Source organism: Zingiber officinale, chromosome 5A (assembly GCF_018446385.1).
Source record: "Zingiber officinale cultivar Zhangliang chromosome 5A, Zo_v1.1, whole genome shotgun sequence".
Lineage (NCBI taxonomy): Eukaryota > Viridiplantae > Streptophyta > Magnoliopsida > Zingiberales > Zingiberaceae > Zingiber > Zingiber officinale.
The window spans coordinates 90,569,312-90,583,301 of NC_055994.1; positions in this window are offsets into that span (position 1 = coordinate 90,569,312).

The following is a 13,990-nucleotide window of genomic DNA, read 5'->3' on the forward strand; positions in this document are numbered from 1 at the left end:
AAATTTTTTGTACAGTGGAACCTATAGGTTTTCTGAGTAGCAACCAACAATTTATATATGGTAGATCCAACTCAACAGTCAAAGTTTTCTAGTTCAACATAAATCAAAGAAGATCCGATAGAAAAATTTAATTAGATACCGCTAATATGCATTTTGATCAAATGAAATCACTGGCATAAATATATAAAATGGCGAGCATGTAAGAAAGCGCAACGATCGATAGTGCTAAAGAGATAAGGAAACAAATGGATTCGTGTGATCAGGATGTCAAAAGCAGAGAATCGTGGCTTGGATGTCATCATCGGGGGAAGGGAGAAGGTTAAGATCAAACGGAAGTGTATGCCGGTATGTGGAAGCGATGTCACGCTCGTCGTCAACGACGGAGGCCGATGACCCGCAGTCACTGTGGCAGTTTTCGTCGTTGTCTGGAATTCTCTAGGGAAGTGGTTTGGCCTTCTTCTCTAGCTGCGACACACATCGGCGGCTCAGCGTCGCGAACGCAGGCGCAGGAAGACATGGCCTGTCGAAGTACTCCACGGTGCTGCTGTGGCTGCTCGACGTCGGCCGTTGCAGAGAGGACGGTGGGGGGTCATGGTGGTTGTCGCAGAAGGGAAACCGGGCGGAGGGAGGGCAGCGGAATGCAGGAGTTGGGGTGGGAGACGCAGCAGCGACGGCGGCGAGGGGAAAGTTGGTCTTGGCCTTGGAACCACGGAACGCGCGAGTGGCGGAGTCGTAGGTCAGGGCGGTAGCCTCGGCCGAGTCGAAGGTTCCGAGCCACACCCTGACCTTCTTCCAGGGGTCCCTGATCTAGGCCGCGAACCGCCCCCACGGCCCCTTGCGCACGCCGCGGAACCGCGTCTCTGCTACTGCCGCCGCCGGCTCCACCAGAACTCGGCCTTTCTTCATCTGGCCAACAGATCGACGGAATGAAAAGGAACAAAAGAAGGGGGAAGAAGGAGCGAGAGATGGGATCAAAGGAAGAGGAGTGTTGATTTCGCCATGTCAAATTGTTCAAAATTGGGGAGATAAATTGGCTGGTTGCTTCATCCACACGAACCAATAGACCGCGACAGCGCCGATGACGGCCGCCGTCCACATCGCCGTCGAGATCCATTACTCGTCTTTCAAATGGTAACTCCTAAAAGGAGGATGTCGGAGGATTAGGGTTTCGATTTACGGTGGGCGAGGAGAAACCCAAAAGAAAGGGCGCTAAGAAAGTCCGCCAGAATTTTGGTTCATAGACACCGGTTTTAAAAACCGCGGTTAAAATCGGTGTCTAAAAAAATCGATGTCTATGAGCGAAAATCTGCGCTCATAGACACCGATTTTTGGAAAAACCGGTGTAAAATACTCAAAGACATCGGGTTTTGCTTAAAACTAGTGTTGTTCCACTGATGTCTATGAGGGTTTTTCTTGTAGTGCAGAGAGTCCGGTAAGCGATTAAACAAGAAGGCTTAATCGCTTATGGATTATTCTCGCATGAACAGAAGGCTTCCTAATCGATTAGGCTAATCGATTAGGAAGGCTTAATCAATTAAGCTTGAAAAACTAGCAGTTATCAGCCTGATAAAAGGCTTTGGCGTGCACTGTTCTCATTAATGCTCACAGTTCTCTTCTTCACTCTTATCATCAAGCTCGCCAGTTCTTGAAGCTTCTTGGAGACAAGTGTTGCTGCACTTCCAAGATCAAGAGGCGTTCCCAAACAAGAAGATGAAGCTCCATTGTAAATTATCATCATCGAAGCGAAGCAAGCTATTTCCCCCCCCCCTCTAGGTCCGGAGTGTTGGTGCAAGTTGCACTAGAATCAAACCTGAGTTTTGATGTTGTCAAAGGTTCAAGTTAAGTTTTGTTGTGATTAACTGAGTGTGCAGGTTATTTTCTCAACTGGGAAAAAACCTAACTGGGGGTTAGGCAGGAAAAGTCTTAGCAGATCGTGGAACCCAGGTGAAAGTCCAAGTAGGTCAAGAGGACCTGACGCTTGGCAGTGTGATAAAGAGGTCTGGAGGACTGAAGGTCGAAAGAAAAGTCCTGACGAGCCGATCAAGGCTAAGTGAAAAGTCCAAACAAGATCTGGAGGATCAATGTTTGGCAGGTAGGTTGAGGTAAATAATTGGAGGAGCGACAGAGAGGTCGAGTTCCTGAAGGGAACGATCTAAGGTCGCTGATCCAACTGAAGAAATCGAGAAACTTTCCAAGTTGAGATCAAGACAGGTTTTACCGTCTAATATTACTCATGCATTATATATTACTGTGCTAACCTTTGTGTTGCAGGGATACTTTGTCTAACACTATTTTGCAGGTTATGGGCCAATCGGTCGACCAAACCAATTTGACTCAGCATAGATTAATTCAATCAGCAGCGAAGGAAACTACATTGATCAGTCGACCGAACCAGAGGATCGGTCGACCGAATGATCAATCATTAAAGGCACAGTAAATGCAAATCTTGGCAAATCTTGACGAACAGGGAAGGAGCCTATTCGGTCGACCAAACAGAGGGATAAGTCGACCAAACCCTTAATGATCATTAATTGTCGAAGATTGAATCATCATCAAATCTCAGCCAGGAAGGAAGGGAGTTGGTTCGGTCGACCGAACCCAGAGATCGGTCGACCGAACATTGATTGGGTTCGGTTGACCGAACATCGACGATTCTTATAAAAGAGAGCTCGAGGTCCGAGGCCGTGTAATGTTTTTGGTTCGAAATTAATCACTGTGCAAGCTTCTGTTGATTGTACTACTGCTCTACAACTTGCAAGCTGCTCCATCCAGAAGTGCCGACCAAACTTCGTCTTTTCTAATTGTCGGTACATTTATTTATACTTGCATTGTACTTAAACTCTTACAAGATAGAAGGGTGTTACTATCTTGCATATTGTACGCACTGCTTCTTTCCGAGGATTTCCAAAAGAAGAGGTTTAGTGGATTAGTCATCGGTGCGGTCAAGGATCGTGAGCCTTGGAGTAGGAGTTAACCTAGGCTTTGAACCAAGTAACCGAACTGAGTACTTTATTTTTCTGCTGCATGACTTTGTTTTTAACAAGTAAAAGAAAAGTTTTAAAAGCGCGATATTCACCCCCCCTTCTATCGCGCTCCTTCGATCTAACAATTGGTATCAGAGCCTCGTAGCTCTAGAAATAGTTAGCCATTTTTCATAGCACTTTTAAAACTTTTTTTTTCTTTTTCTTTTAAAATTTTCTTTCTTTTTCTTATTTCTTTTCCAGCACTACTAATCCCAATACGAGAGTTTTGGAAATTTGTTTTGTTATTTTCTTATAGTAAATGATGTCAAATTCCTATCAAGAAGGATACAGCACCATCCGACCTCCTCTATTCAAAGGGGAGTGTTACCTTAAGAATAGGATGGAGTGTTACCTTAAGTCTGATATTGAACTGTGGTTTACAATACTGAAAGGCTACACACCTCCAACAAAATATGGAATACCACTAGAACCTGAAGAGTGGACTCCTCTAATGATCAAGAAGGCACAATTAAACTACAAGGCGATCAACACCATTTAGTGTGAGCTCACAATGGAGGAGTTGAACCGAGTCGACCCCTACGACAACACTAAAGAACTGTGGGACTGTCTGCTAAAGCTACATGAGGGGACTGACAAGTCAAAGGTAAATAAAAGAGACATTTTATTAAACAATTTATTTAACATTAATGCTTCGTGGAGAAACGGCTTCGCAACTACATGCTCGACTAAAGGACATTCTCAACAGCCTCCATATGATCGGACACAATCTAGAGAACCGTGACACAATAAGGTACACACTAAATGCCTTTTCGTAGAATGCTTTGTGGGCATCAATTGTAGATGCTTACAAAGTTTCTAAGGATCTTTCAATTCTTAAGTTAGATGAGTTATTTTGTGAATTGGAATTACATGAACAATCTAATGTGAGCCATGTCGAGAAAGGAGTTTCTTTGTTTACAGGTCCAAGAAAGGAAACCAAATCAAGAACAAAGATCGAGTTAGAAAGTGAGTCAGACTCTGACTTAACAAATAAAGAAGAACTAGTCAACATGGTCCGGAGATTGCTGACGAAGAAGAAATTCAAAAGAAGTGCAAAAAAGACACCACTTAACCAGATGCAAAATAAATCAGAAATGATTTGTTACGGATGCAACAAGAAGGGACATTTCAAAAATGAATGCCCAAATTGGAAGGAAGAAAGACCCAAGTCGACAAGAAAAAAGAAAACATGCTAGTTCAAGTTTATATAATTTTAATGTTATTTATTATGAAAATAGAAAACATGATAGAATTAAGGAAAACTATTTAGCATATCATGCTAAAACAACTCAACGTAAGGCTAGAAACGTAGATAATAAACTTTGGCAATAACTCTAAAGAAATTAGATATATACCTAAGAAAAAGAAAAATCAAGGTTTTAATGAAAAATATAAGGTTGAGGATTAGAGGAAGGAAAATCAAGTATTGAGGTCAAGACTTGATAAATTAAAGAGGACCCTTAGAAAAATCACAAATGAAGAACAAGAGTCCAAGAACAAAAATCTAAGTTTAGGAAAATAAGAGTCATCCAATGGCCATAGAGGTTTGGGATACAAACCTAAAGTCAAGAATAATGTGGCCTCATACCATAGGATTCCATATAGCTATGGAACCAACCCTAGGTCAAGTGGTCGGGGTCAAGGTTACAAGGGAGGCCATCTCTACAACTAACCTTGCAAAGGCAATGCAACTCAGGCTTTAAAGAAGTCTAAGAAAATCACTAGGAAGGTAACTAGGGAAGTTATCCCTAGCAAATACCTAGAATACTCAAGGAGCACCAATAGATTTTGAGTTCCTAAGAGTATATTCTCTAGATTCTAGATGGGTTTAGAGAGTGTTAACTCTAAATGAAAGGGTAGTTAACCCAATTTTAAAGAAGTTGACACTTGAAGAATATTTTTAAGGTAATTGTACTCCTTAAAAATAAAAAGGTTTAAATGTTTACTCTTTGAAAGAGTAAAATGTGTCAAAATTTGAGAAATTGGACTTAATTAAAATTGGTACAATTAGGAAAGAGTCAAAGAAATGTCAAGTTGGGGGTTTGACATTTTCTTAAGGAAGATGAGGGCAATCTAAGACCAATGTCTTATTTAACAAATAATTAGGGATACTTAGATCGATAATCTAGGTTTATTATATATTTATGCTAAATTTCCATGATATTATGCCCATCATATGCCATAACATTATATTTTACATTCATTTTTGTTATAAAAAACACAAAAAAATATCATGTCATGTCATACATATATCATGTAGCTAAAATAATTTTTCTTTTAAAAAATATTCATTTTGATGTATGCCATAAATCATCATGCATTAGTTTTAAAATCCTTGTAGTTAAGGAAAATGACATTAGTTAACAAATGATATCCTAGGTGGATGACACAATTTAAATGCCTAGATAGATATACATGAACTCTTAGATCAGGGAAAACCAATATTTACATCTCACAAAGACTATAAGTTGGCTTGTATGTGTTTTAGTGTACATTAGATGCAAGTGAGATGTTAAGAGGATGAACAAAACTCAAGATGTTTATTTAGTGCATCTTTTTGAGTTTTGAATTCATCAAAACACATAGTTATGTTGGTGTGGGAAGCATCCGACGATTGAATCTGGATTTTGATAATGGCAAAGGATTCAAAGTTAAGATTATTTGTGATCTAATGTGCTGAATGAACTTGCAGGAAAAGTCCTAAGGTATCTTAGGTAAAAGTCCTAGCTGCGGTTAGGCAGGCAGGAAAACCTTAGGGGGTGGTAACCCTAGGTCCTAGGGGGTGGTAACCTTAGGCGGAAAGCCTTGGCGGGTCGAGGTCTTTGGGCAAAAGTCCTAGAGTCGGATACTAGCAAATGTCCTGGTGTCGCGAACCAGGTGGAAAGTCTGGACGGGTCATGGAGCGGACGTCCAGCGGAAAGTCCTGAAGACTCGGGCACTGAGCAAATGTCCAGTCGGTCTGGAGGACCAGTTTAGCAACATGTATACTCTCCTGAGTGGAGTAGGTGAGGACGTGTTCCCCGCTGAGGGAACAGTAGGTGTCAATTTGACCTAGGGGTTCCGGTCAGAAATCCAAAATCAGAATCAAACAGTCCGATGACTGTCAAATATCTTTGTTTATCTTATTATTATGTGCTAACTTTGTATTACAAGGTATGCTTGATATTTTGGGACTAACAAATCTTACAGGAAGCAAAAGAGGCACTTAAAACCCGGATGAACAGTGTCCGGGGTGCCTCCATGGAGCTTGGAGGCGTCTCAGATGCTTTGGCAGAAGTTGCGTAGGAAGGCAAGCTGAAGGCACCCTCAAGGAGTGTTGAGGCGCCTCGGACGTCATTGGAGGCACCCTCAAGGGAGATCGAGGTGCCTTCAAGAGAATATGCTGCGACCTGTTCAACCCTTATCTTCACTGGGGAATCGGCGGAGTTGAGGGCACCCTCAAGGAGGTTGAAGGCGCCCTCAACGAGCTTTATATAGCAATCTTGACCAGCATCTTGAGATCAATACAATTCGACAACCCTTCTTCCGTGTGTTGCTCAAGAGACGTTCCAGCAATGCTATAACAAGACTCCGAGAACCAGAAGTTTTAGTTTGCTATTTTCATTGTCAGTATAATTGTTATTTCAGTTTTAATATTGTACTTTAAAGTTGTACCTTTTCTGAGCTTATAGTGATTGCCCGAAGTAAACACTCAATGAGCGTGGGTCTTGGAGTAGGAGTCGCCCAAGGCTCCAAACCAAGTAAAAACACTTGGGTCTTTCTGTGTTGTGTTTTATATTTCCGCTGCATTTACTCGTTAATTTTCTGAAACGTAAAGTGAAAGCCACGAACGCTATTCATCCCCCCTCTAGCGCGTCTCGATCCAACAATTGGTATCAGAGTGGGGTCACTTCTATTTGGTGTAACCACTAGACAAGCATATTTTTCGTGGTGATTTTTAGTTTTTCGGAGTCGATCGGAATCAGTATTCTCGCCTCCCTTTGATTTTTTTTTGTAATCGAATTTTTCTCGAAGTTGGTGCAACACCACTCGAGATCGTGTGTTAGTTTTTCTTAACCCGCACTACTAATCTAGGATCAAGTCCCAGGACAAATTTCTTTTTGTTGTTTTCCTTATGCAAGTTTTTATGGCTCTTCAAGAAGGCTACACTACAGAGTGACCTCCGCTCTTCACCCGAGAAGACTTCGGCTACTGGAAGGGCCGAATGGAGTCGTATCTTCAAACACATTTCGAAGTCTGGATGATTGTCAAAACCAGTCTTGAACTACCAACTGACGATGCCGATAAACCAATATCATGTGAGAACTGGGATGCAACCCTGATAAATAAGGTAGAAGCAACCTACACACTTCAGTGCAGCCTAACCAAGGAGGAGCTGAACCGCATCAGCCCCTTCTCGAGCGCCAAAGAATTGTGGCAAAAACTGATTGAGCTACACGAGGGTACATCAGATACGAAGGTAAGTAAGAGGGATCTCATTCTTAATAAATTATATAATATAAAGTTGTAGGAAGGTGAAACGACAAGCCAACTGTATTCACGCATCCAAGACCTCCTCAACGGTCTCCATGCAATCGGATAAAAGGTAGAAAATAGAGACATAATTAGGTATTCACTTAATGCTTTCCTGAGGAATACCTTGTGAGCATCAATGGTAGATGCTTACAAGGTATCTAAGAATCTCTCTTCAATTAAATTAGACGAATTGTTTGCTGAATTTGAATTGCATGAACAAATTAACACTCGATCGACCGAGAAAGGTATTGCTTTAATTGCAGGTACAAGTAGAACCCGCAAACCAAAAGAAAGACGCATAACTGAACCGGAGTCAGAAAAAGAACCAGACTCGGATGATGACGATGACGAGATCACAGCTGAGCTCGTAAATTTGGTGAGAAAGCTCTAAAAAAAGAAGAAGGGCTTTAACAAGAAGGATGTCAAGAAGGTGATCCAGTCCAAGGAGGTTCGACCAAGTTCCAAGATGAAGTTCAAAGTAACCTGCTACGGCTGCAACTAAAAGGGACATATCAAAGCCAACTATCCTAATCAAAAGGATGTAAAGAAGCAAAGAAAGAAGAAAACGAGTCCTCATCAAAAGAGTCCGATGAAGAGCTCGAATAGATGAGCTACCTTGCACTGACGACCCAGGACCAAGTCAATGAATCCGAAAGCGAGGACGAATCAGAAGCTGAGTCTGAGAGAAGCCACGGATTCGTATCCATTTTCGAAGGGCCTAACCCCTCTGTAAGTACTTTTTGATTGTATAACTTAGTTAATTATCTTATGCATAAAGTAGCTAAGTCCAACGTTCAGATCAAATCACTTCTAAAGGAGGTAACATCCCTTAAAGAAGTGACTAACTCTGAATCCTTGACTGACCCTATTCAGACTAAAACCTCAACTGAAGTCCAAAAGCTTGAGGAAGAGAATTCTAGCCTAAAAACTCAAGTCAAGGATTTGAAGATCATATTGGAATGATTTACACTGGGTTCCAAGAATCTTGATTTAATTCTTCGAAATCAGAAAGCCGTATACAATAGATCCGGACTAGGATTTAAGACTAAAAGAAAATACCGTTCATATCTATCACTTGTTAATAGACCAAATAGAAAGGTAGTCCAAGCATGGGAACCTAAGTCTAACTTGGTCAATCAAGTTGGACTAGGTCATTATTGGGTCCCCAAGGATCAGATACATTACTTTGATAGACCATATTGAGGCTATGATCCAAGGGGAGCCAATAGAAAAACTATCTTTATAAATAAATAAGAACTGTTTGATGATTGCTTTATTTCTCCTGCTTTTTATTATATGCTTAGATTAGGCTAGATTAAGGACTCAGGTGTAATTTACACTTGATTAGTTAGTCCTAGGAGTTTCAAAAGGAAAATTAAATATATAATTTCTTTGAAAGGCTCTGTTTAGAAGTGGTGAATGATCTCATACCCAAGAAGGCCTAGTGCCTCACCACAACCTGGGAGCCGATCCTTGAAATGTATATTTAATTGACTAATTGAAAAACCTAAGTCTAACTCAAATGTAAATTAATCCTTAGATATAATCTAAATTAAAGTTAACCATCTCACAAAAATACATAAGGTTTTCCTGATTGATAACTTAGGAATGGGTGAGATGGACCTAAGATGAACTTAGTCGAATTTAATCAAACCCAATTATTTTAATTAACTTAATCAAATTAAACTATTTAATTAACTTAACCTAATTAATTAACTTACCTAAATAATTAACTAAACTATTTAATTAACTTAACCTAATTAATTAACTTAATCAAATTAACCTAATTAATTAACTTACCTAAATAATTAACTTACATATTTAATTAACTTAACCTAATTAATTAATGTAATCAAATTAACTTAATCAAATTAACCTAATTAATTAACTTACCTAAATAATTAACTTAACTATTTAATTAACTTACCTAAATAATTGACACTAAATGAGTATTTAGAAATAAATTGGATAATCAAGGTGAGATAGTAAGGAACAAAGCCAGGTTAGTAGCAATAGAGTTCAGCCAAGTAGAAGGGTTAGACTATAATGGAACCTATGCACTTGTAGCTAGACTTGAATCTATTAGGATGCTGCTGGCCTATGCAGCATACAAAGGATTCAAGTTATACCAAATGGATGTGAAATCCACATTCTTAAATGGGTTCATCAAGGAAGAGGTCTATGTAAGTCAACCCCCAGGATTTGAGGATTTGAACCACCCAAACCATGTCTTTAGGTTAAAGAAAGCCCTATATAGACTAAAACAAGCACCTAGGGCGTGTTATGAATGACTATCAAATTATCTAATATCTAAAGGGTTTAACCAAGGTTAAATAGATCCAACCCTATTTGTAAAAATCTTAGAAAAATATATTTTTATAGCCCAAATTTACGTAGATGATATAATTTTTGGTTCAACCAACACTAAATTTTTAAAAGAATTTACTAAGTTAATGGAAAATAAATTTGAAATGAGCCTAGTATGAGAACTCAATTTTTTCTTAGGCCTACAAATTAAATAAACCAAAGATGGTATTTATATTTTCCAAACAAAATATGCTAAGGAATTAATTAGGAAATTTGGAATGGAAAATTTAAAAAATATAAATACTCCAATACCTACTAACATTAAAATTGACTCTGACTTAGAAGGAAGACCAGTAGACTTGAAGTACTATCGAAATGTGATAGGAAGTCTACTGTACCTAACTGCAAGTCGATATGACATCCTTTTTGCAGTAGGTATGTGTGAAAGATATCAATCTTGTGCAAAAGAGTCATACTTAACAAACGTTAAAAAAAATACTTATATATATTAAGGGAACCCTAAATGTAGAACTCTGGTACACTAGGAATTACACCTTTGATCTATTTGGCTATTCTGACTCAGACTATATCGGGTGCAAAGTAGATAGAAAAAGTACAAGTGGTAGCTGCCAATTTCTAGGTCAGTGCCTAGTAAGTTGGTCAAGCAGAAAGCAACACTGTGTTGCTTTATCCACTACTAAAGCTGAGTACATAGTCCTAGGAGAATGTGCATCTCAACTATTATGGATGACACATACCATAAAAGACTATCAACTAGAATATCAAAATATGAAAATTTCAATTGATAACATAAGTTCAATCAATCTAACCAAGAACCCAATTCACCACTCAAGGACTAAACATATAGAAGTAAAACACTACTTTGTAAGAGATCACGTAGCTAAGGGTGCTATTGTACTTAACTATGTTGAGTCCAAATCAAACCTGGTTGACATATTCACAAAGCCCTTACTTGAAATTGAGTTCAGTGTACTTAGAAGACAAATAGGAATGTGCATAGTAGAATAAAAATTACTTTAAAAAAAATTATTTCTGCTTTCTGGTTTACTATCTTAAAAAATTATGTTTTTAAAATCAATCTAATTTTAAAATTGTCTTTAAAAATTCTAGGAAAAATAGTTTTCAAAATCCCAATTTGGTTAGTTTTAAAAAATTTAGACTTTGCCTAGGAATTTACCCCCTAAGAAATCATGTACCCCTAGTTTCAGCCAGAGCATCTCACAAGCACACTAGGTTTAACTTGCGTGTGTATGAAAACACTTAGAATGGTGTGAGATGCATATGGTACTGCCTGGACTTAAGAATGCTTATGTCTGTGCATCGACATAAGTCTGGGAAATAAATACTAATTTATATTAATCAAGTTAAGTTATCCTATCTTAGTCAAATCTAACTGGATTATTGACTTAACTTGACTAATCAAGTGAAATCTATTGCCTTTTAAGTAAGCAACTAGTAGCTAATGGTTAGAGATTTGGATAAGGAAATTTAGTTTTAATTTTGTTAATTACTCATGTTTGGACTTTAGGAGTTTTGGAAAAGAGAACTAAATTTTTTAAATTTGACTTAATTGTTTTTTATTCTAAGTGAAAGTGGCCTTAGCTAAAGTTTTACAAGTTGATACTATTTAAGCTAAGTATTTTTCAAATTTAACTAAGTAAAATTATTTTTTCTATCTCTATAATCTTTCTTTTTATCAAATATTTTTGTTCGCTCTTTTTTAAACTAAATTTTTGCTCAGTTACCTTTCAAACTTCTTTCCGAACTTAGTTTCTGAAATTTTTTTTAAGGAAAAGTTTTAAAAAAATCTAAGTACTTTCTCAGAAATCAGATTATTTTTTTAAAAAAAAACTAAGCTCCCTACTTAACTTTCGATAAGGGTTTTTCTATTCATTCACTTAGCTAAAAGTCTATAAGAAAATTTATTCTAAAAGCTAAGTTTTTATCAAAATATTTTCTATTAAAATTTATTCTAAAAGCTAAGTTTTTATCAAAATGTTTTCTATTAAATTTTATTCCAAAAGCTAAGTTTTTCTAAGACTAAAAATTTAAAACTAAGTTTAAAAAGTTTTTTTTAAGCTAAGTTTTATCAAAACCTTCTGAAAAGCTAAGTTTTAAAAGGTAAAACCAATTATTTGATGTGTACTTTTAAAACTGAATTCTTAAGCTAAGGCCTATGATTAACTTCTCAACTTTTTATTAATTATACCTTCTTTTTGCTATTTTTTGATATATGGCAAAGGGGGAGAATATATGAAAATTCAAATATTCAAAAAAAGAGGAGCCTTAATTAAGGGGGAGTTTTTCACTTAAGCTTTTATTAAGGGGGAGTTTTGCATTTAAATTTTCTTCCTTAAGCTTTTATTAAGGGGGAGCTTTGCTTTGCATTTTTTCTTGTACTATCATTGAAATTCTTTACAGCATTATTTATTTATTTCCTTATGTCTTTTTACTTAACTTTGAATTTTTGTTGCCATAATAAAAAAAGGGGAGATTGTTGGTGTGGGAAGCATCCGACGATCGAACCTGGATTTTGATAATGGCAAAGAATTCAAAGTTAAGATTATTTGTGATCTAATGTGTTGAATGAGTTTGCAGGAAAAGTCCTAAGGTATCTTAGGCAATGTCCTAGCTGCGGTTAGGCAGGCAGGAAAACCCTAGGGGGTGGTAACCCTAGGTCCTAGGGGGTCATAACCCTAGGCGGAAAGCCTTGGCGGGTCGAGGTCTTCGGGCAAAAGTCCTAGAGTCAGAAACTCTAGGTGGAAAGTCCTGGTGTTGCGAAACAGGTGGAAAGTCTGGATGGGTCGTGGAGTGAACATCCAGCGGAAAGACCTGAAGACTCGGGTGCTGAGCAAAAGTCCAGTCGGTCTGGAGCACCGGTCTGGCAACAGGTATACTCTCCTGAGTGGAGTAGGTGAGGACGCATTCCCCGTTTAGGGAACAGTAGGCGTCAGTTTGACCTAGGATTTTCGGTCAGAAATTTGAAGTCAGAATTGGACAGTCTAGTGACTATCAAACATCTTTATTTATCTTATTATTATGTGATAACTTTGTGTTGCAGGGTATAATTGGTATTTTGAGACTAATGTATCTTGCAGGAAGCAAAAGAGGCACTTAAAACCCGGATGAACAGTGTCCGGGGTGCCTCAATGTATCTTGGAGGTGCCTCGGATGCTTTGGCAGAAGTTGCACAAGAACCCAAGATGGAGGCACCCTCAAGGAGTGCTGAGGTGCCTCAGACGACATTGGAGGCGCCCTCAAGGGAGATCGAGGTGCCTTCAAGAGGATAGGTTGCGACCTGTTCAACCCTTATCTTTGTTGTGGAATCAGCGGAGTTGAGGGCACCCTCAAGGAGGTTGAAGGCGCCCTCAACGGGCTTTATATAGTAGTCTCGACTAGCAGCTTGAGATCAATACAATTCGACAACCCTTCTTCTGTGTGCTGCTCAAGAGACGTTCCGACAAAGCTATAACAAGACTCCGACAACTAGAAGTTTCATTTTTCTATTTTCATTGTCGGTATAATTGTTATTTCAATTTTAATATTGTACTTTAAAGTTGTACCTTTTCCGAGCTTATAGTGATTGCCCGAAGTAAACGCTCAATGAGTGTGGGCCTTGGAGTAGAAGTCGCCCAAGGCTCCGAACCAAGTAAAAACACTGGGGTCTTTCTGTGTTGTGTTTTATATTTCAGCTACATTCACTCGTTAATTTTCTAAAACATAAAGTGAAAGCCACAAGTGTTATTCACCCCCCTAGCGCGTCTCGATCCAACAAGTTATGGGTTATCCAATCATTGGGAAAGCTAATGTACAAATCATGTGCATTTAGCCCAAATAATATGGTTGGAAATTAGTTTTAAAAATCATTTCAAAATATTTTTGGAAAACCTTGGTGAAGACTATTTGTTGATAGTAATCATCATTGGAAAGTTAGACACAAACTTGGAAGAAACATTGAAGTTTTAAGAGTTTCCAATTTTGTGTCAATCATTGAAAAAGGGATGCATTTTCTTAGAAAATTATGTCTCTCTGATAGAGTATGCTTTAAATAATGTCTACATAAATTTTCATGTTTTTTATAATTTTATAGAATTTTTAAGGTATTTCTGAAATTCAGACAGAAT